The sequence below is a fragment of the Bos indicus genome, chromosome 24 (genome assembly GCF_029378745.1).
Source record: "Bos indicus isolate NIAB-ARS_2022 breed Sahiwal x Tharparkar chromosome 24, NIAB-ARS_B.indTharparkar_mat_pri_1.0, whole genome shotgun sequence".
In the NCBI taxonomy this organism is placed as follows: domain Eukaryota; kingdom Metazoa; phylum Chordata; class Mammalia; order Artiodactyla; family Bovidae; genus Bos; species Bos indicus.
This window is the reverse complement of record NC_091783.1, coordinates 41,122,937-41,142,659: the sequence shown is the minus strand read 5'-3', so window position 1 is coordinate 41,142,659 and position 19,723 is coordinate 41,122,937. Positions and strand designations below refer to the sequence as shown.

The 19,723-nt window shown below is 42.5% G+C and overlaps 1 protein-coding gene across 6 annotated transcripts in view; it reads right to left on the bottom strand.

Annotated features, from left to right (window-relative positions):
* PTPRM (protein tyrosine phosphatase receptor type M) overlaps positions 1–19,723 on the bottom strand; it is a 666,464-nt gene that overhangs the window by 199,809 nt on the left and 446,932 nt on the right. The window lies entirely within an intron of this gene.

Below are 19,723 nucleotides of genomic sequence, written 5' to 3'. Positions count from 1 at the left end.
ATGCCCTTAGATGCTCTGTGTTAGGAAAAGGACCTGAACACCACTGAAGAGTGTCACCTCGTATGTCATCAGATCTATAATTTTGACCTCTGCAACTGTGAACTTGTTAATGAAGCTCATTAATCAACCACATTCATACCTGAGTTGGTTTCTTCGTTCATATAATGAACCATCATTTTACTCTGTGACTTCTAACTTCAATTAAATTTTGTTGCTGTTGTTGTTCTTTGCATCAGTGTAGATCATAAGAGTAAAAATGTATGCAGAATAAGAACACATGGATTATATTGCTTTCCTTCCTTAAAATATCGTCAGGGGCTCTGTGCCTGGAAGGCTTCCCTTGGAAGTTATCACTGGCAACCTGGGTATAAACTGTGGATGGTAGGGTGCTCAGGATGGGGTGACAGACCTCACCACTGCCACACTGGTGGGCATCTCACCATATGTGTGTGTTCATGCGTTCAGTTGTGTCCAACTCTTTGTGACCCTATGGACTATAGCCCGCCAGGCTCCTCTGTCCATGGAATTCTCCAGGTAAGAATGCTGGAGTGGGTTGCCATTTCCTCCTCCAGGCAATCTTCCTGACCCGGTGATCGAGCCTGCATCTCATGTTTCCTGCATCGGCAGGCGAGTACTTCACCACTAGCACCACCTGAAAAGCCCATGTCACCATGTGAGGGGTGTTCAATACATTAGAATTGATCTAGAGCTAGGTGAGGTTTACAGAATCAGGCCAGCACCCCAAGGTTCCAGATTTAAAAAAAAATCACCATTTTAGAACTTAGGGAGGAGTCTCAGGGTGAGTTAGAAGCTCTTTGGAGATCCTAATGGATGGATTATTTAAGTCCAGACACCAGCACGGTGGTCATTAAGACATTAAACTGCTTTGGAAGCGAAGGCAGTGGAGCTCAGGCACTGAGCAATTTTCTGCTAGGGAGTGACAGCCATGGAGTCACTCTGGGCTCCTGGCAAAGTGCTAGATGCCCACTGAGCAGAGCGGGCAGGGCTGTGGTCTCAGGTCTGCCTGGTGTGCTGTGGAGGCTCCAGGAGTCACCACAACCCAAGCAGCAGGACATTCTCATGACTATGGTCTGAGGTCAGCACCGACTGGGGTCTTGGGAGGGATACTGGGTCAGCTCAGAAACTCCAGGGCCCTGGAGATTATTTACATTTGGATTCTCTTTCTTAAAGACAGGTCATAAAGATGGATGTGTGCTGGGTTGGAGGTAAAGGACACACAGGGTAACACACGACCTTTGTATTCTCAGATGATAGCAGATCCATAAATCCTGTTCCTTCTCAAACCCAGCCTATGAAGTCAACAGCCACAGTGCTAGCAGGCAGCTTGGTTCTGTCACCTGGGCTCGGCAGTGGGAGAACCCACGGCACTCGGGGCTCTGACTGGGTCAGCCAGCTGCAGTCTATTAGGAGGGCCTTACTGATGGGGGCCGGCTCCCCCCAGCCCTCTGTCATGAGATCGCATCCACATCATGACCATGACCATGACCAGGCGTGAAAGCCAGCAAGGCCCTGTGGGCTTCTTGGGCACAAAAGCCTTCCTGTGTCCCCCATTCCTTGATTACAGGAAGTAGGCTTCATTCAGTTCCCAGGACCTTCCCTGACAGAGTTCCAAGGGGCAGATTCAAACAGATGCTCATCAGGGAATGGAGGAGATAAAGAGACAAGGGAGGAATAGCCAAGAACACCAGTGCAGACTTGGGGCAGGTACTGGTTCCCCTTAAGGGATACACATAACAGTAACTCTGAGCTGTTTAGCAGGTACTGAAACCCCCACCAGGTGGGAGAAGTTAACGGTCTACTGCCCACAAGCAGGGAGACCCCAGACCGGTTGGAACCAAAATGCTGATGATGCTGAAGCCCACTTATGTCATCACCAGCCAATCAGAAGAAAGTTGATAAGCTGACCATGCCTTTTTTGAACCATGACTATAAAGAGCTTCACTATCCCCTCCAGGGTGGGACACATAATTCTGAGGGCATTAGCCTGCTGTGGCCCCCCTTTACCTGGCAAAGCAATAAAGCTACTCTCGTCTACTTTATCCAAAACTCTCTCTGAGATTTAATTCAGAGTCGGAGTGCAGCCGCCAGATTCGGCTTCAGGGGCAGCCTAGGAACCTTTCTCCTATACAGGGGAACTGTTTTGAAAGACTAGGAAGATGATTAAAATAGAAACAGAATTTAATAAATTTAATGTTAATCTTCTGAATGATGGTGCTCTAATAGATGTTGCAATCTGAAGCTCCTCTAGATTCCAAAGTTTCCCGACCTTGCTTAGAAAGAGCAATACAGAAGTCAACAGCCATTTTATGCACAGCCACTGAGTAGAGATACAGAAGTCAACAGCCATTCAAAGTGCGGAAGGACGGGACTGCTCTCATTGCAACCATTCTACGTGCAGCCATGGAGTAGAGATACAGAAGTCAACAGCCATTCTACGTGCAGAAGGAGGGGACTGCTCTTGTCACAAACTGGGGATCCACTATCCAAACTACTGTCAGCATCGCAGACAAGATAAACGAAGCTTAAATGGTCATGTATTTCCAAGCAGGAGCCACCTATTCACCTATTTGAGGGCATCTCAGGAGCCGAGGTGGAGAAGGAAATGGCACCCAACTCCAGTATTCTGGCCTGGGAAATCCCATGGACAGAGGAGCCTGGCGGGCTATAGTGCATGGGGTCATACAGAGTTGGATGTGACTTAACGACTAAACTACCACCACCACAGATGCTAAGGACGTGGACAAGGAAGGAGTCCGTCGTTTTTTCCTGGTCTAAGACATCATCTGCAGCCAGAAGCGTTGTAGGTGAATTTTTAAATAGGGTCATTTTCACGTCTCCTGCTTTGTTTATCTTAAAATAGAATTGGGAGTCAGCAATTGATGATTGGCGATTGGATACCCATTTTATCTGGCCAACGGAGTATCAACAAATGGTTAGTTGCCAATGATAAAAACTTTAGTAGATTTAATAAAAGAAATCAAGACTTTTGGCTTCTCCAGGGACTGAAGGGAAGAGGACTGTCTGTGACATTTCAGCACACCTAAGGGACCCAAACAGCCCAGATCTTCTCTAGACTTGCTCTTCTCCAGGCCCCCCCTCACTACCTGGTCAGTTTTCCTGGCCCCTCGGGAGGCAGTTTTGACTGTGATGCTTAAACTAGGCCTCCTGCGACTTTTAGGCCTGAACTCCGAGTCAGCCACATCTTGATAAATTATAAAGAAGAATCTTGATTATTGTGACTACGGAACCATGCAGATGGCAGATGTGTACAATTAAGCCATTCCTCATGCAGACGTCCTCAAGCATGTCCAAGCTTCCCCTAAGGTGACAATACCACTCCCAGATGACAGCCACCGAGCCAAGAGTCTCAGTTAATGCTACGTCACCAGTATGTTCCTGTGTCTTAATGTACTTCTGAGATTTTCCCCCCTTCCCCTTTTGTTTAGCAAAGGTGAGGACTAGTCCTAGGAATTAGGCAGGATCCACTCTGAGGAGTGGCCAAGTTCTTCCACAACTTACTTTTGACTCCAAACCCACCAGCCGGTTTAGACACATCAGGTGAAAGGATGAAGGGTGTTCTGACACACGGACATTAAGCCGCTCAGGAAATGGCTGTTCCCTGATTTTGTTTCTCTTAATGTTTTCCTTCTGACGTAAGGCCAGTGAGCTAATGTTTATCATAAATTCTCATCAAGTGCACTCGAAGGAACTGAGCCGTGTGTGGATACAGTGGGAGTGCTCTCAGTGGCGACAGGGCTGCAGACCCACGTGAATTACCAAGACACGAAGCTGAGCATTTCCATTGTGAACCCGCTGAATGGAAGACCTGGAAAACTGGATATTCAATTTATTTAGGGCAGGTGCTCATTGTATAGAGAAAAATTCATCCTGAGGCTCTTATTCATTTTGTAAATATAATAATTTCTATCTCAATTGATGTTGCTTGTGAAAAACATGCAAGGCTGTTTATGAAAAATGTTTCAAAGGTGGTTTAAAAATAAGTGATAATTTAAGTAAATGATAGATATGAGCCCATTTTTCTTTTAATTAAGCTGTATCTGAATTTAAATATATCCCTATTCATTTAAATGATTTTAATACATCAAGTTGAAAACCTAATTGTTATTCAGACGTTTAAAAATTATACTTTTCAAAAGAAGGAATCTGTTCACCAAAAAACCTACAGTATGGAAAAATTAATACAGCATCTTATAAAACTTACACATCCCTATAATAAAAAGCAATTCAAAGTCCAGGGTGGCACTGAAGGGCTTGCATGAAAGGAGTGTTTTCAGTCTTTAATTACTAAATATACTATATGTCCACTAGCAGCAAAGACTGTACTAGGTGTGAGAAGGGTGTCAAAGATGATTAGAAAGGACCACATCACAGCCAGTAACATGCTAGGATCTAAGAGCAGAGGCAGATGGCACACAGGTAATTCAGGAGGCTGAATGCATGGAAAGGGCAGTCTGAGCACTGTGACAAGGGAGATATGGGAAGTACCGAATACTAGGTCCACGCTGGAATTCTGGCATTGGGCCATAGGGCTCCAAGTCATCTCAGGAATGTAACTAACATAAAAAAGTTGTATTCATGCTTGGGTGTGCAGGAGAGAGAACATGGGCCATGCTTAGATGGGATTACCTGCCCTACATTTTTGGCCAAGTTTTGTTTTTTTTTTTTGAAAAAAAGAAATAAAACAAGCATCCAGCATTGTGCATTGAACCTGGACTGGCATCTCGTTTCATACATGACGTTTCACATGTTTCAATGCCATTCTCCCAAATCTTTCCACCCTCTCCCTCTCCCACAGAGTCCATAAGACTGTTCTATACATCAGTGTCTCTTTTGCTGTCTCGTATACAGGGTTATCATTACCATCTTTCTAAATTCCATATATATGCGTTAGTATACTGTATTGGTGTTTTTCCTTCTGGCTTACTTCACTCTGTATAATAGGCTCCAGTTTCATCCACCTCATTAGAACTGATTCAAATGTATTCTTTTTAATGGCTGAGTAATACTCCATTGTGTATATGTACCACCGCTTTCTTATCCATTCATCTGCTGATGGACATCTAGGTTGCTTCCATGTCCTGGCTATTACAAACAGTGCTGCGATGAACATTGGGGTACACGTGTCTCTTTCCCTTCTGGTTTCCTCAGTGCGTATGCCCAGCAGTGGGATTGCTGGATCATAAGGCAGTTCTATTTCCAGTTTTTTAAGGAATCTCCACACTGTTCTCCATAGTGGCTGTACTAGTTTGCATTCCCACCAACAGTGTAAGAGGGTTCCCTTTTCTCTACACCCTCTCCAGCATTTATTATTTGTAGACTTTTGGATCGCAGCCATTCTGACTGGTGTGAAATGGTACCTCATAGTGGTTTTGATTTGCATTTCTCTGATAATGAGTGATGTTGAGCATCTTTTCATGTGTTTGTTAGCCATCTGTATGTCTTCTTTGGAGAAATGTCTATTTAGTTCTTTGGCCCATTTTTTGATTGGGTCATTTATTTTTCTGGAGTTGAGCTGTAGGAGTTGCTTGTATATTTTTGAGATTAGTTGTTTGTCAGTTGCTTCATTTGCTATTATTTTCTCCCATTCTGAAGGCTGTCTTTTCACCTTGCTAATAGTTTCCTTTGATGTGCAGAAGCTTTTAAGTTTAATTAGGTCCCATTTGTTTATTTTTACTTTTATTTCCAATATTCTGGGAGGTGGATCATAGAGGATCCTGCTGTGATGTATGTCAGAGAGTGTTTTGCCTATGTTCTCCTCTAGGAGTTTTATAGTTTCTGGTCTTACGTTGAGATCTTTAATCCATTTTGAGTTTATTTTTGTATATGGTGTTAGAAAGTGTTCTAGTTTCATTCTTTTACAAGTGGTTGACCAGATTTCCCAGCACCACTTGTTAAAGAGATTGTCTTTAATCCATTGTATATTCTTGCCTCCTTTGTCAAAGATAAGGCGTCCATATGTGCGTGGATTTATCTCTGGGCTTTCTATTTTGTTCCATTGATCTATATTTCTGTCTTTGTGCCAGTACCATACTGTCTTGATTACTGTGGCTTTGTAGTAGAGCCTGAAGTCAGGTAGGTTGATTCCTCCAGTTCCATTTTTCTTTCTCAAGATCGCTTTGGCTATTCGAGGTTTTTTGTATTTCCATACAAATTGTGAAATTATTTGTTCTAGCTCTGTGAAGAATACTGTTGGTAGCTTGATAGGGATTGCATTGAATTTATAGATTGCTTTGGGTAGTATACTCATTTTCACTATATTGATTCTTCCAATCCATGAACATGGTATATTTCTCCATCTATTAGTGTCCTCTTTGATTTCTTTCACCAGTGTTTTATAGTTTTCTATATATAGGTCTTTAGTTTCTTTAGGTAGATATATTCCTAAGTATTTTATTCTTTTCGTTGCAATGGTGAATGGAATTGTTTCCTTAATTTCTCTTTCTGTTTTCTCATTATTAGTGTATAGGAATGCAAGGGATTTCTGTGTGTTGATTTTATATCCTGCAACTTTACTATAATCATTGATTAGTTCTAGTAATTTTCTGGTGGAGTCTTTAGGGTTTTCTATGTAGAGGATCATGTCATCTGCAAACAGTGAGAGTTTTACTTCTTCTTTTCCAATTTGGATTCCTTTTATTTCTTTTTCTGCTCTGATTGCTGTGGCCAAAACTTCCAAAACTATGTTGAATAGTAATGGTGAAAGTGGGCACCCTTGTCTTGTTCCTGACTTTAGAGGAAATGCTTTCAATTTTTCACCATTGAGGATAATGTTTGCTGTGGGTTTGTCATATATAGCTTTTATTATGTTGAGGTATGTTCCTTCTATTCCTGCTTTCTGGAGAGTTTTTTTTTATCATAAATGGGTGTTGAATTTTGTCAAAGGCTTTCTCTGCATCTATTGAGATAATCATATGGTTTTTGTTTTTCAATTTGTTAATGTGGTGTATTACATTGATTGATTTGCGGATATTGAAGAATCCTTGCATCCCTGGGATAAAGCCCACTTGGTCATGGTGTATGATCTTTTTAATGTGTTGTTGGATTCTGATTGCTAGAATTTTGTTTAGGATTTTTGCATCTATGTTCATCAGTGATATTGGCCTGTAGTTTTCTTTTTTTGTGGGATCTTTGTCAGGTTTTGGTATTAGGGTGATGGTGGCCTCACAGAATGAGTTTGGAAGTTTACCTTCCTCTGCAATTTTCTGGAAGAGTTTGAGCAGGATAGGTGTTAACTCTTCTCTAAATTTTTGGTAGAATTCAGCTGTGAAGCCGTCTGGACCTGGGCTTTTGTTTGCTGGAAGATTTTTGATTACAGTTTCAATTTCCGTGCTTGTGATGGGTCTGTTAAGGTTTTCTATTTCTTCCTGGTCGAGTTTTGGAAAGTTGTACTTTTCTAAGAATTTGTCCATTTCTTCCTCGTTGTCCATTTTATTGGCATATAATTGTTGATAATAGTCTCTTATGATCCTTTGTATTTCTGTGTTGTCTGTTGTGATCTCTCCATTTTCGTTTCTAATTTTATTGATTTGATTTTTCTCCCTTTGTTTCTTGATGAGTCTGGCTAATGGTTTGTCAATTTTATTTATCCTTTCAAAGAAGCAGCTTTTGGCTTTGTTGATTTTTGCTATGGTCTCTTTTGTTTCTTTTGCATTTATTTCTGCCCTAATTTTTAAGATTTATTTCCTTCTACTAACTCTGGGGTTCTTCATTTCTTCCTTTTCTAGTTGCTTTAGGTGTAGAGTTAGGTTATTTATTTGACTTTTTTCTTGTTTCTTGAGGTATGCCTGTATTGCTATGAACTTTCCCCTTAGGACTGCTTTTACCGTGTCCCACAGGTTTTGGGTTGTTGTGTTTTCATTTTCATTCATTTCTATGCAAATTTTGATTTCTTTTTTGATTTCTTCTGTGATTTTTTGGTTATTCAGCAGCGTGTTGTTCAGCCTCCATATGTTGGAATTTTTAATAGTTTTTCTCCTGTAATTGAGATCTAATCTTACTGCATTGTGGTCAGAAAAGATGCTTGGAATGATTTCTATTTTTTTGAATTTACCAAGGCTAGCTTTATGGCCCAGGATGTGATCTATCCTGGAGAAGGTTCCATGTGCGCTTGAGAAAAAGGTGAAATTCATTGTTTTGGGATGAAATGTCCTATAGATATCAATTAGGTCTAACTGGTCTATTGTATCGTTTAAAGTTTGTGTTTCCTTGTTAATTTTCTGTTTAGTTGATCTATCCATAGGTGTGAGTGGGGTATTAAAGTCTCCCACTATTATTGTGTTATTGTTAATTTCTCCTTTCATACTTGTTAGCATTTGTCTTACATACTGCGGTGCTCCCGTGTTGGGTGCATATATATTTATAATTGTTGTATCTTCTTCTTGGATTGATCCTTTGATCATTATGTAGTGACCTTCTTTGTCTCTTTTCACAGCCTTTGTTTTAAAGTCTATTTTATCTGATATGAGTTTTGCTACTCTTGCTTTCTTTTGGTCCCTATTTGCATGGAAAATCTTTTTCCAGCCCTTCACCTTCAGTCTGTATGTGTCCCCTGTTTTGAGGTGGGTCTCCTGTAGACAACATATGTAGGGGTCTTGTTTTTGTATCCATTCAGCCCGTCTTTGTCTTTTGGTTGGGGCATTCAACCCATTTACGTTTAAGATAATTACTGATAAGTATGATCCCATTGCCATTTACTTTATTGTTTGGGGTTCGAATTTATACACCATTTTTGTGTTTCCTGTCTAGAGAATATCCTTTAGTATTTGTTGGAGAGCTGGTTTGGTGGTGCAGAATTCTCTTCAAAAGCTTGTCTGAGAAGCTTTTGATTTCTCCTTCATACTTGAATGAAATCCTTGCTGGGTACAATAATCTGGGCTGTAGGTTATTTTCTTTCATCATTTTAAGTATGTCTTGCCATTCCCTCCTGGCTTGAAGAGTTTCTATTGAAAGATCAGCTGTTATCCTTATGGGAATTCCCTTGTGTGTTATTTGTTGTTTTTCCCTTGCTGCTTTTAATATTTGTTCTTTGTGTTTGATCTTTGTTAATTTGATTAATATGTGTCTTGGGGTGTTTCGCCTTGGGTTTATCCTGTTTGGGATTCTCTGGGTTTCTTGGACTTGGGTGATTATTTCCTTCCCCAGTTTAGGGAAGTTTTCAACTATTATCTCCTCAAGTATTTTCTCATGGTCTTTCTTTTTGTCTTCTTCTTCTGGAACCCCTATTATTCGAATGTTGTAGCGTTTAATATTGTCCTGGAGGTCTCTGAGATTGTCCTCATTTCTTTTAATTCGTTTTTCTTTTATTCTCTCTGATTCATTTATTTCTACCATTCTATCTTCTAATTCACTAATCCTATCTTTTGCCTCTGTTATTCTACTATTTGTTGCCTCCAGAGTGTTTTTAATTTCATTTATTGCATTATTCATTATATATTGACTCTTTTTTATTTCTTCTAGGTCCTTGTTAAACCTTTCTTGCATCTTCTCAATCCTTGTCTCCAAGCTATTTATCTGTGATTCCATTTTAATTTCAAGATTTTGGATCAATTTCACTATCATTATTCGGAATTCTTTATCAGGTAGATTCCCTATTTCTTCCTCTTTTGTTTGGTTTGGTGGGCATTTATCCTGTTCCTTTATCTGCTGGCTATTCCTCTGTCTCTTCATCTTGTTTAAATTGCTGAGTTTGGGGTGTCCTTTCTGTATTCTGGCAGTTTGTGGAGTTCTCTTTATTGTGGCTTTTCCTCGCTGTGTGTGGGTTTGTACAGGTGGCTTGTCAAGGTTTCCTGGTTAGGGAAGCTTGTGTCGGTGTTCTGATGGGTGGAGCTGTATTTCTTCTCTTTGTTCAGTCGCACTGTGGGAAGGGAGGGAGGGATGCTGCAAACAAATAACACTGGCGTGTGCTCGCAGTGCCTCAGCCACACTGGGTCTGCCCCCGCTCACGGCGCGTGTAGCCTCCCTGCCCACACTGCTCGGGCTCTAGGTTGTTCCGCTGGGAACAATCCGAGGCTGGCCCTGGGTTGCATGTACCTCCCAGGTCCAAGCCGCTCGGTTCAGGCACTCGGGTAGTCCTCAGAGGCGCAGACTCAGTTGGGCCTGAGTTTTGTGCTCTTCCCAGGTCCGAGCAGCTCAAGTGATGAGGTGTTTGGCGAGCGCCAATGCTGCGACTTATCGCCTTCCTGCAACTCGGTTATCTGGGTGTAAAACCAGTGCACCTTCTCAGGCAGATGTTAACCGTCCAGACCCCCAAGAAGTTTTAGTTAGCAAAGAAGCCTGCTTACAGTTTTATAGATAATGTCTCTCTGGGGCTGCGATTGCCCCCTTCCGGCTCTGGCTGCCTGTCACCGGAGGGGGAAGGTCTGTAGCCGGCTATCTCTGTTCAATTCTTTGTTCCGTGCGTGGGCCTGGCGGTCTTAGGTTAGGGCTGGCTTTTCGCGTGGTAGATATCCCACAGTCTGGTTTGCTAGCCCAAATTATTTCGCTCAGATAGTGCTCAGGGTATTCAGGCCAGATTCTTACTCTAAGCGATGCAGCCCGCGCTGCGCCTCCCTGCCCAGCCCCCGCTTGCTAATGGCGCGTGCAGGCGTCTGCGCTGCTTGTCTGCTGGGGGAGTTACCGTAGGACTCGCAATCTTCGAGTTTTAATTGTGTATTTATTTTTTTTTCCTGTTATGTTGCCCTCTGTGCTTCCAAAGCTCGGCACAGATTCGGCAGTGAGAAGGTTTCCTGGTGTTTGGAAACTTCTCTCTTTTTAAGACTCCCTTCCCGGGACGGAACTCCGTCCCTCCCTCTTTTGTCTCTTTTTTTGTCTTTTATATTTTTTCCTACCTCCTTTCGAAGAGTTGGATTGCTTTTCTGGGTGCCTGATGTCCTCTGTCGGCATTCAGAAGTTGTTTTGTGGAATTTACTCGACGTTTAAATGCTCTTTTGATGAATTTGTGGGGGAGAAAGTGTTCTCCCCGTCCTACTCCTCCGCCATCTTGGCTCCTCCCCCATCTGGCCAAGTTTTGGTTTTGTGTTGTTCTTACAAACAAATAGAAGGAGGTTGGACTTAATAAGTGAGTCAGTTTTTACTTATTGCAGTAAAACCCATAAACATAGTTTTACTTTAGTTGCACCACATCAGTGCCAAGAGGGGAGCTATATATGAAAATAACCCAAACTCCTTCCAATGGACCTAATGAAGCATGATGCACCTTGAAGGGCACAGTCTGTGAGGACGCTGGGCAACAACATGCCTTTCCTATTTGTCAATACGTTATTTACTGCAGCACCTTGTAAAGCTGAGACATGCAAAAAAAAAAAAAGAAAAGAAATAACATCCTCTACTAATTAACACGATAGCTCCTCTTTATCTTCTTCATAAATGATTAAAGAAGATTAAAGATTTCAGCTATAATTTCTTTCCTTCTTGAAATTCAGATTTATGTTAGAGAGATCATGAATTTTGCCTAAATAAGTCAGGTTAGACACTAGTTTGCTCTTAACCTATATATATTTCCTATAGTGAAAGTATTTTTCATTACTGTTTTAGTCATTAATACAAAATTAGAAAGAATTGAAGAAGTGATAATATTAAGTTTGAATCCACAGATTCACTGACCAAGAAGACAGGTTTAGTGATGTTTGTCTTAGGATGATGGTTGTCATCCTATCATCCTAAATGAAGCATCCTCAGCTTTCATGTCCTGGGTGTTTCCTACTCTACAAACTAGAATGCAAGGTCGTGTCAACATGAATGAGATGGTCGCCCTCTACAGAGCACAAAGAGCCTGGGGGCACAGAGCTGGGAGCATCAACACAGGCTTGGGGGCCAGCCACCTCAGAGAATGAACCATCAATTTCAGTGGTAAACATGAAACCCCCTTATAGGTTCTGTTAGACTTGAACCTCAAGGCTAAGATATAGAGAAAGAACATGTTTTAATAAGTTGTGCTAATGGATACAAGATACAAAGGAGCTGTGGTGGAAAGTTCCAGGGCACTCAGGTAGGCATCAGTAGGATGGCCGTGCCCTGAGGTGGCAGAGAGAGCCCAGCTCAGGGCCAGTCTCATGACCAGAGGGTCCACCCTCAGATGCTCCTGTGAGAGCTGAGAGGCCTGGGCTGTGAAGAGGGCTTGGGATCCCTACAGATGCAGGGTGCTACTCCAGATACAGGAGAGAGAGAACCCCGTCCTCTGTCCTGATGACCGGCCCTGGACCGGGTCCGGGTCTGACAGGTTCAGATACCCATAGAATCTGTGCTCAGTGCCCAGGCCACGCCCACTCACATGACCTTGGGGCTTAGCAGGAAACCCCCAAGGGAGGTGCTGTCGGGGCCCCAGCACCCGGCTTCCTTCTCTGTAGGGAGTAAAACCCTGGATGGAGCAGGGGCCTCTGCACGAGGAAGACCGTTGGGCCAGTTTGGTCGGGAGCAGTTTCCTCTGTGCTCTCGGCTCCACAGTCTCCGCTCAGACCTGGCCCTGCTGTGGGGACCGTAAGCTGTGCCCCTGGTGGCCTTCCTCCCAGTAACCTTCTCAACAGAGACCCATGTTCTCCAAGTGGACGCCACACTTCCTCCAGCTCCTGGTCCTGCTGGCCTCTGGGGGCAGAAACTAAGACTTTAAGTTTGTGATGAGACACACAGCTCCAGCTCAATGGTGCAGCAGCACGGTGTGTGCACTGACCACATAGTTAGTACTGGGGTCAGCACCACAATGCCAATGACACATCGTCTTCTCCGAACACTCTAGGAAAGGTCTGTTATGACTTCCGGACACTGTGCATGCAGGCATGCTAAGTTGCTTTAGTCATGTCCAACTCTTGTGACCTCCTGGACTGTAGCCTGCCAGACTCCTCTGTCCATAGGATTCTCCAGGCAAGAATACCGGAATGGGTTGCCATGCCCTCCTCCAGGGGATCTTCCTAACCCACGGATCGAACCCCCATCTCTTATATCTCCTGCATTGGCAGGCGGGTTCTTTACCACTAGCACCAGCTGGAACCCGCTGGGGGCATTACACTGAGGAAACTGGGGTCACAAAGCCAGCAGCTTGCGGGCCACATAGCTCGCAGGGGCCCATGTCAGCCTCTCATCTCCAGGGCCCTGCAGATCCTCCACAGCCCCCAGACCCTAGAGTTTGTGTCTGAGAAGGAGGGAGTGAAGCTCAATTGCTGAAGGCTTACTATAAAACTCAACAAAGCTCTCTCACTCACTAATCAGACGAGGACACAGCATCTTCTCTGCTGTGAGTTCTTAGGAGAAAACCGATGGCTCCAAGAATGCCATGAACACACACATTCGAAAGGATTAAGAGGAAAAAGTGATCCTGCAGCTATTCTCCAGTGATAGCTCAGAAAGGAGATTAAAACACGCTGCCAGTTCGAAATACATGTAGATTTCCAGCAAGAGTAAATGGCAATAAGACGATGACTGTTTGGTGTCCCTAACTATTGGTTACAAAGAGCAGCTGAGGTTTACTGAGCGAGAGGCACCTCTGAACTTGACTGCTGCGACCAGGGCAGCAGGTGGGAACAGTAAGACACACCTGGATGTACCCCAGGCTCTCCGAGTACCACCCATGTGATCTTGAACAGCTTCCTGAACTTCTGGGCTACTATTTATCAAGCACCAACTATATGCCTGAGTCCTCTCACTTAATTTTCCTACCCCACCTCCCCACCCCCAGCCCTGTGAAGTACAAGTCATCATCATCACATTTCACATCTGCAAAGTGAGTTCAGAGAGGTTACGTGACGCCCTGAATTTACGCCAACACGGGATTATGCGACACCCTTGAATTTACGCCACTATGAGGTTACATGACACCCCTGAATTTACGCCAGCACCAAGTGGAGTTGTGAACCCAGGTTGTGCGATTCTAAAGTCCAGTGACTGCCTCTTATCATTCTGACACTTTCTTCCTGTTAAATTAAAAAAAAAAAAAAAAACTGGTACCTGTATTCCCTACTTTCCTTTTTAAAAGAAAATATTTATAAGGAGCCCCCAGTAGAACATAGTCAAATAAACCAATAGGTCAAATCCAGAAACAGTGCGACTATGGGAGCTATTAGAGTTACCACATAAAGTCCTGGTTAGAAAAGAACTGACAAAGGTCAACTTATGGACTTCCCAGGCGGTCTAGTGGTTAAGACTTTGCCTTCCAATGCAGGGGGTGAGGGCTCCATCACTGGTCAGGGAGTTAAGATTCCACATGTTGTGCAGCCAGAAAGCCAGAACTTAAAATAGAAGCAGTATTGTAACAGATTCAATAAAGACTTTAAAAATATTCCACATCAAAAACAAATCTTAAAAATAAGATAAATTTATATTTTACCACTGAACAAGGAGCTCATTCAGTTACCATTAGAAAACTAAAGTACACTAGCTAATTAATTAGGAGGGCATTTCCAGACCAGTTGGTTACATGTGTGTCCTGTTTCACGTGTGCTGAAGCATGTGCTACCGCAGAAGAGTCTCAGCACCTGATTATTATCTAAACGACTACATGTCAAGTACACGTAGTCTAAACAGTCACAAAGACATGGCTACACAGGACTGTCTCAGTACGGTTTCAGAAAATGTGATTTTGAAACAGGACTTTGAGTAAAGCATTCAGACTTGAGACATTTTTTACATGCAACTGACCCTTAAATATAGTGGAAAAAATTCTATCTCAAGTGTAAACAGGTTTAGTAAGGGAATTACAGTTAATGTCAACTTACCTCCACTCATACACTGCAGACATCTCTTTAGAAAGTGGACTTTCATCACATTTTTCTCTCTTATCTTTTTGGTTTCCTGTTTTTGGATACTCTTCCTACAGTATTGAATTTTTTTTTCTTGGTAGTTACACTGTTTTTTAAATACAATAGAAAGGTGCTAAATATTTAATGACATAAGCTGCATTTGCAAAATGTTGTCTAGCCGCTAAGTCATGTCTGACAAAAGATTGCGATCCCCTGGACTGTACCCTTCTAGGCTCTTCTGTCTGTGGGATTTCCCAGGCAAGAATACTAGAGTGGGATGTCATTTCCTTCTCCAGGGGATCTTTCTGACACGGAGATCAGGCCCACGTCTCCTGAATTGGCAGGTAGGTACTTTACCACTGCGCCACCTGAGAAGCCCACATTTGCAAAACGCACATCTGTTAAAATGCTTTATGGAAAGGAGAGTGAGGTATTGTGCTACAGAATGGAAACAGTCATATTTACCTATAACAGGTGTGCATGCAGTGGGAGAGCTAACATTTGCTATTTTGACCAAGACTGTGTATCTCTTTAATGATTTCCATTTTGTCAAAACTTCTGTAATTTCTATTTACCACAATGACTGAGACAGAAATATTACTGTAATTGATATAAATGTTCTCAAATTTCTAAAAGATCTATAGCAATTTTAGAAACAATAGTAAATATAATTAATCAGGATAAAAATCGACAGTGTTTATATACTAAATTCTGTCAAACATGTTATTGAGATAAATTATTCCTTATGAAAAAATGTTGAACATGCAGGCATTTTCATTTATACAAATATATTTAATTATACAGGGATGAAAATGAGAAAAACTAAGTATCTTCAACTCAACTTACATTAATTTTGAGTGTGTTGTCATGTGACTCTGCAAGAGATCTTTTTATTTCATAGATATTCATCTTAACACCCCTTCTTAACATTTGCTTCATCAAAATACTGCACCCTCAAAAGAACTGGGAATGGGCAAATACCAAGAAATTGTTTTGCCTAAAGAATAAAATAAATAAAAATACATGTAAAGGTTTTGTAAAGGGCATTAAGGAAAGTAGGTTTGTTTTCTAGGCCAGGCTCCAGTATATAAATATTCACAAACAGGTAACAACTAATTTGTGATAGGTTATAAAACATTATAGCTAAATAAAACTGAAGGTCATCTCAGTTTTCTGTCGTTATGACTTGGGTGTGAAAGGATTCCATGAGCTAGTATGAGTTGAGCAGATTTTGGGCTTCCCTGGTAACTTAGCTGGTAAAGAATCTGCCTGCAATGCGGGTGACCTGAATTCGATCCTTGGTTGGGAATATCCCCTGGAGAAGGGAACGGTTACCCATTCCAGTATTCTGGCCTGGAGAATTCCATGGACTGTAGAGTGCATAGGGTTGCAAAGAGAACAGATTTTACAGGTTCTGTTCCAGGCCTACCTTCAGTAACTAATTTTTAGAGATGGCTGGCCTTTCAGAAGCCCACAGGATCTTAGTTAAGACAATAATTGGCAACATCTTCAAGGGAAATTTGCTGTTTCCCCCTCCCAAGAGCTCAGGCCCACGTGGCCCAGAACACTGACCCATCCAGATGGTCAATTCTCACTCTTCCCTGGCAGCACAGACTTCCGCCTATATTACCAGAAGTACTGATGCATTTGCTTCACCCACATTTTTTCTTTGGCTCAGGCTGCCTTTATGACCAATGACACAAGCTCATGTTGGTGACTGAGTCTAGCCTGGGCAGGAGTGGGTCTCCCAGTTTGATGAGCACAGGCTTGTACCAGCAAACATGACCAACACTACAATGAAAGCTGGCTCTTTATTGCTCATTCTCTCTCATTTCATCTTTCTGCTGCTCCCCTTTATCTGAGTACCTACTGTATGACAACAGGAAGCATGTGGCTGAAAGATGAACTTTCACCAGCCAACACTCCATGGAGACTTGAATCCACTGCACAAAGTGAGCTTTGGAGGAGTGGCCGGGTATGTTTATAGCATGAGATACATAAGGAGTCCTCACTGCCCTTGTAGGACGCCAGCATCAGCTGCCACGTAATAGAAAGCCTGAGAGTTTGGGCCTGGGTGGGACTTCAGATGTGGTTGAGTGCAGTTTGCTCAACTTACAGATGAATAAACTAAGGGGCAAAGAAGTTCAGAATCACAGAGTTGGTTAAAATACAGATCCAGGAATTCCAAATCTAAACTCTCTGTCTGCTAACCAAATTCTGTAGCTTGTTTATCAGTAACTCTCCAGCCACTTACCTGTGATTACTATCATGTTTTCCCTGGTCTGTTAAAAACACATTTAAAATTCTAGGCTTCAATTTGGAGGGAAAACCCTGAACAATCAGAAGTTTTCGGAATTTCTATTAACTAGGATAGTCTGAACCACATGATTGTTCAGGTCAAAATCTTACAAGTTTCTGACAAATTTGCCTTACAAGGCAGCATATTCTATATTTCAGAAAGAGCAAATACCAAAGTGGCACATGCTGTGAAAATAACCCTTTTAAGGCTATCATCTAGTAAATAATCATACAAATTTGATATGAGTTATTGGAATTTAGTCTAAAGTTGTATCAAGGCCGTATGTTACCATCGGCAATTTCTTCAAATGCATAATTTATAACATAACCTCCATGTCTGCCTGAGAGTCCAAAGTAGAATAATAAATTAATCCAGCAGAATCAGACCCTTGGAGGATGAATTAACATTTAGCTAAGGTCGTGAGGGCAACTGGATTGGTGGTTTCAGGCAATTCCTCATGGAGGACTTGCCAGATGACATGAAAATCCAACACGTTCCCATGACTAAAAATCAACTCTCCAAAATGCTTAGTTTGAATATCTAGGCATGCAAGGGCCTAGGGCTGCTTAGAATTCATACTGGATCATATTTTAAAAAAATAGTACAAACTACCCGTACCAAAGATAAGCTTTCTATATAAACATCGAGGTGGGAGAGAAAAAGAGCATCCATGAGAAAGTGGATGAAGGGTGATGAACAAGTAAGAGAGGAAGAAAAAGACAGAGATGTAAGGGAGAAAGAAATAGAGACTGACAGCTAGAGATGCAGAGAAGATAAAGAAAAGGAAGCTAGGGATAAGCGAAGTGAAGAGGGAGGAGGAGGCTCCCAGCTACAAGGTTAAGAAGTTCTGGGGATGGGATGACTACAGCAAGTGACTGTAGTTAATATCACTATACTGCTGCTGCTGCTGCGTCACTTCAGTCGTGTCCGACACTGTGCGACCCTATAGACGGCAGCCCACCAGGCTTCCCCATCCCTGGGATTCTCCAGGCAAGAACACTGGAGTGGGTTGCCATTTCCTTCTCCACTGCATGAAGGTGAAAAGTGAAAGTGAAGTCGCTCAGTTGTGTCTGACTGGGATTTTCTAGGCAAAATTACTGGAGTGGGGTGCCATTGCCGTAAGTAAGTAATTAAGAAAGTGTTAATCGCTCTGTTGGGTCTGACTCTTTGCAGCACCATGGATTGTAGCCCACCAGTATCCTTTGTCCATAGGATTTCCCAGGCAAGAATACTGGTCTGGGTTGCAGTTCCCTTCTCCAGGGGAATCTTTCCTGAACCAACAATCAAACCTGGGTTTCCAGCATTGCAGGCAGATTCTTTACCATCTGAGCCTCTATGTATATACAACACTATAGTGCTATATATTTAAAAGCTGCTAAGAGAGCAGATCACCAAAGTTCTCAACACAAGAAAGAATATTTTAAAAATGGAGTGAAATTAAATGATGTGTGACCAACAAGAAAGGAAGAAAAGGTGGATGACAAGAGGGAGGAGGAGCTGAAATGATGGGGACCAGCCAGGCCTGTATGAGCCAGGACAAGGCCTCGTCCTGAGGCCTCACCGGACCAGTAAACAAAATACAAAAGAAGAAGCAAGGAAAGCTGTATATGTATGCCTATACATTCAGATATTAGCTCATCCCTTAAATATCCCTGTGACCCAAGGTTTGACCTTTACCCTCGACCTCCTTCTGACAGTCGCGCTGAGCGCCCACGTTCGAGCCCCAGCTTCAGCTGGGCACACGTGGATGGATGACTCTGATTGTGGATAGCACTGCATGCCAGCACACCCCCCCCTGCCCAGGGGACGTGTCCACTCCATGGCACAGGAAGACTAGACATAGAAGTGCAGAGCTGAGCTCCCCTCTTCGTGCCCCACACAGCCTAGCTCATACGCACCCCATGACTGGGGAGCGGGGACACCCCCACCAACGGCCTCGCCAACAACAGGTTCTTTCTGTGTTACTTCAGCTCCCCGGATCGGCCTACAAGCGGCTGCAACCTCCTGATGTTTCTAAAGTTGCTGGTCTTCCTGCCTCGAGCCCTTTTCTCTCCTTGCTGGGTTCAACCTTAACACTGAGTGATCCTTCTAATAGAAAAAGCACATCCCATTACTACCTGCTTAAAGGCCACCAGTGGACTTAACAACCAGGTCTAGCTCCTTAGGTGACCAGACAAGACCTCCCTGACTTGGCTTTGTCAACCTCTCGATCTGCACTTCTTGTCATCTGTAACTTTGCTCACACTCTATCATTGTTTTAAATTTTTCTTTAAATTGAAGTTGGTTGATTTACAATATTGTATTAATGTCTGCTGTATAGAAATGTGATGGTTCTTTACATGTGTATATATATATATATATGTATGTATATATTCAATATATTGTTTTTCATGTTCTTTTCCATTATGGTTTATCACAGAATATTGAATATAGTTTCCTGTGCTATACAGTAGGATATAATTGTTTATAACTAATTTTAAACTACATAAAAAACGGATAATTTATCTTACTGCTTTTTGCCATCTATCTTTTATGTTGATCATTTTTATATAAACTGAACACTGTATTATTAAGCAAGTTCTCATTTCCACAAGACAAAAGAGACTGTGTATTTTTCATGTATTGGAGGTGACGATTGCTTTCTGCGGCCATATGT